This window comes from Myotis davidii, unplaced genomic scaffold, assembly GCF_000327345.1.
Source record: "Myotis davidii unplaced genomic scaffold, ASM32734v1 scaffold221, whole genome shotgun sequence".
Taxonomy (NCBI): Eukaryota; Metazoa; Chordata; class Mammalia; order Chiroptera; family Vespertilionidae; genus Myotis; species Myotis davidii.
Window position 1 is genome coordinate 5,357,950 of NW_006293349.1, and position 3,309 is coordinate 5,361,258.

Below are 3,309 nucleotides of genomic sequence, written 5' to 3' on the forward strand. Positions count from 1 at the left end.
TGTAATTTCCCAGGACAAAGCAGATCTATCAGCTCGGCAGCCATCACAAGTTTTAAAATGGCCTAAGATTCTGGAAAAAAAGAAAAGGCAAAGCCGAAATGGAGAAGCAATGCTAACTGACTAGGATGGCGGTGAGGGTGCATGAGGCAGACCGACAGCCGGCATGCTAAGATGACGCAGGAGCCAAGGGGAGGAAGTTCCCATCAGTAAAGTGAAACTACTGGAGAGAAATAATGGCAGCACAAAATTTTAAAATGCTCACTTTAAAACACACACACAAAAACACAAGGAGATAAAGCTCTAGGAATAATTAAAAGAACGCAGTCATTCATTCTCTGTACTATATGCTTCCCACTTTCCCCTCAACTCCCATAATAGGAACAGTCATACCAACACTTTAGTCTGACATTTATAAGTAAATATCTGTAATTAGCAACAACACTCTAAAGCTAAAACAATCCCTGCTTTTGTTTTTAATCCTCAGCATCCACTGACTGACGTGAGCAACAGCAGGAGAGAGAAACCAATGGGCCGCGAGCCTGTGCAGGAGCCGCCTGGGCATGCTGGCTGGTGCTGTCATTCCAGGAGGCCTGCCTGGAGGCGATGCCTGACCCGGTCACAAAGCGGGAGGTGGTGCCTAGAATGGGTGAATGGTTATTCTTGGTCTCGAGGTTGTGGCTGTGCAACATGAAAGTGATTGTTTTGTTTTTCCTGCAAGCAAAAGAGATTGTTAGAGAAAGTGCAATTATTACACTGTCTTTTATTAATTATACAAACACTACAGTCATAAACATATAGTCCCTACCACATGTGTAAAGTTCATACATTTATTTATTCAATGAGAATTTTTTAACATGTCTCATATACTAGGCATAATATTAGGTATTGGGGACAAAACAGTCATGAAGACGTAGTCCTTACCATAATGGAGTTTACTATCTGGGGTAGCAGAGATAGTAATGAAACAATTACAAAAATGATATAAATTTGCTGGTGTGATAGACGTGCTGAAAGAAGAGTACATGACACTATGTGAATGATGAAAGAATTGACCACCTCAGGGAGTTCAGGAGGGCTCCTAGAATAAGGCACGTCTGTAAAATAAGGAGTGCAGAGAATTTTTCCTAATAATATCTAAGGAAGCTTCCATTTAATTTGGGAGGTAGAGTAAATCAAACTGTAATGTTTATGTAAATTAATACATACAGAGAAGCATGTGGTCGTGAGGATACCTGGGTAAGGCTTTTAGTTGACAAAATCCCATTCAGTTCTCTCTCTCTCTCTCTCTCTCTCTCTCTCCCTCTCAGGTTGTTTTCTGTGAAGAACCTTCAGTATGTTCACTTCTCACACCACATCATTACTTTTAAATTGAAGCGGTGCCTGGGTGCTCTGTGAAATAAGCTTGAACAATTATGTCTTATCCAGATTTTTTTGAAAAGGACATTTTAAAATGTAATTTCATTTAAAGGAAGTGAGGATATTACAAAAGTGCCATCTGAGAAACGTTACCTGTGTAATTATTTGCCTTCCTAATACATAAATGTGTAGCTCTAACCAAACTATAATGAGGCAAATCAGAAAATCAACAAGCATGTTGAGTTGCATGCCACATCGTGCTGGTGAGCAGGGACACGTTGTCTAAGTACTTCTGCCCAGGGGAGATAACGAGCACTTTTTTCCATCCCTGAAATACAACTGTTCTCCTTTCGGACAGAGAGAGCTCAAGCTTGAACTTTGAATTCAAGACCTAAAAGAACAGGCTGATGCACTTTCTAAGTTTCCTTCAGATGGAGACTTCAAAAATCGAGAATGCTTCTTAACTTTTTTGAATGACATGACTGCATCTATATCAAGGAAACTGGCCCTGACAAATGCTTACCCTCCTCATGAATATACATGCAACACATATATACGAAAAGATACTTGTAGCCCTGGTTGGTCTGGCTCAGTCGGTTGAGCATCATCTCATGCACCACAAGGTTGCAGGTTCGATTCCTGGTCAGGACACATAACCTATTTGTGGCTTGATCCCCAGTTGGGGGTATGCAGAAGGCAGCTAATGGGTGTTTTATCTCTCTCCCTTTCCCTTCTTTCTCTCTAAAATCAATAAGATCTTATTTTCCCATGCCATGGGCTTTCTCGTTGTTTTGTTGACGGTTTCTTTTGCTGTGCAGAAGCCTTTTCTTTTGATGTAGTCCCATTTGTTTATTTTCTCCTTAGTCTCCGTTGCCCTAGTAGCTGTGTCTGGAAAGATATTGCTATGACATATTGTCTGCTATGTTGCTGCCTATGGGGTCTTGTAGGATTTTTATGGTTTCCTGTCTTACATTTAAGTCCTTTAGCCATTTTGAGTTTTTTTTTGCATTGATCTGTGAATTATGCCATTGGTATTTTAATGGGAAGTGCATTGAATATGTAGATTGCTTTGGGTAGTATGGACATTGTAAAGATGTTGATTCTACCAATCCATGAAACAGTATGTTCTTCCATCTGTTTATGTCTTCCTCTATCTCTCTTTTCAATGACCTGTAGTTTTATGAGTAGAGGTCTTTTACCTCCTTAGTTAAGTTTATTCCTAGGTATCTTAATTTTTTTGTTATGATCTTCACAAATGAACTTTTAATAAGAATACGCTGCCAAATCCCAGCGATTTATATGCAATTGTGAAATATAAATACTTAAAATATAAATACTTAAAAAATGGGATTTTTTTCCCCCATTAATCTTTCTGTGAGTTCATTATTGGTATATAAAAATGCCATAGATTTCTGGGTGTTAATTTTGTATCCTGCTACATTGCAAAATTCATTTATTAGGTCTAGTACTTTTTTGATGGAGTCTTTGGGGTTTTCTATGTATAGTATCATGCCTTTGCCCCATGATTGCCTCACAAAAGGATGCCCAGGCCGCCAGCTGGCAGGCTGCGGTGGGTTGACGGGGCCTCCATCTGCGAGGGAAGCTTGGGTCCCAGGTGTCTGCAGCCAGGGGAAGGAAGGCCTATTTGCATGAATTTCGTGCATCGGGCCTCTAGTCTTATCATATTGTCCCAAAATTTCCAGGAAAATGTACCCTTTTTTAAGGTTGTGATGCCTCAAATAGTGATGATACCTTTTGTCTGGATCATAGTGACTTACGCAATTTATTTGTGACCATATATCTTTAATGTCATGCTGACATTTGCAATAGCAGGGCTCCATGTCATCCCACTTAACTTCGGAGTGCAATTCCCCACAATACGCTTCTTTTAAAGGATATGTTTTCTTTGCTACCTTTAAACATGACGATTCCATGTATGATGTGCATGGACCC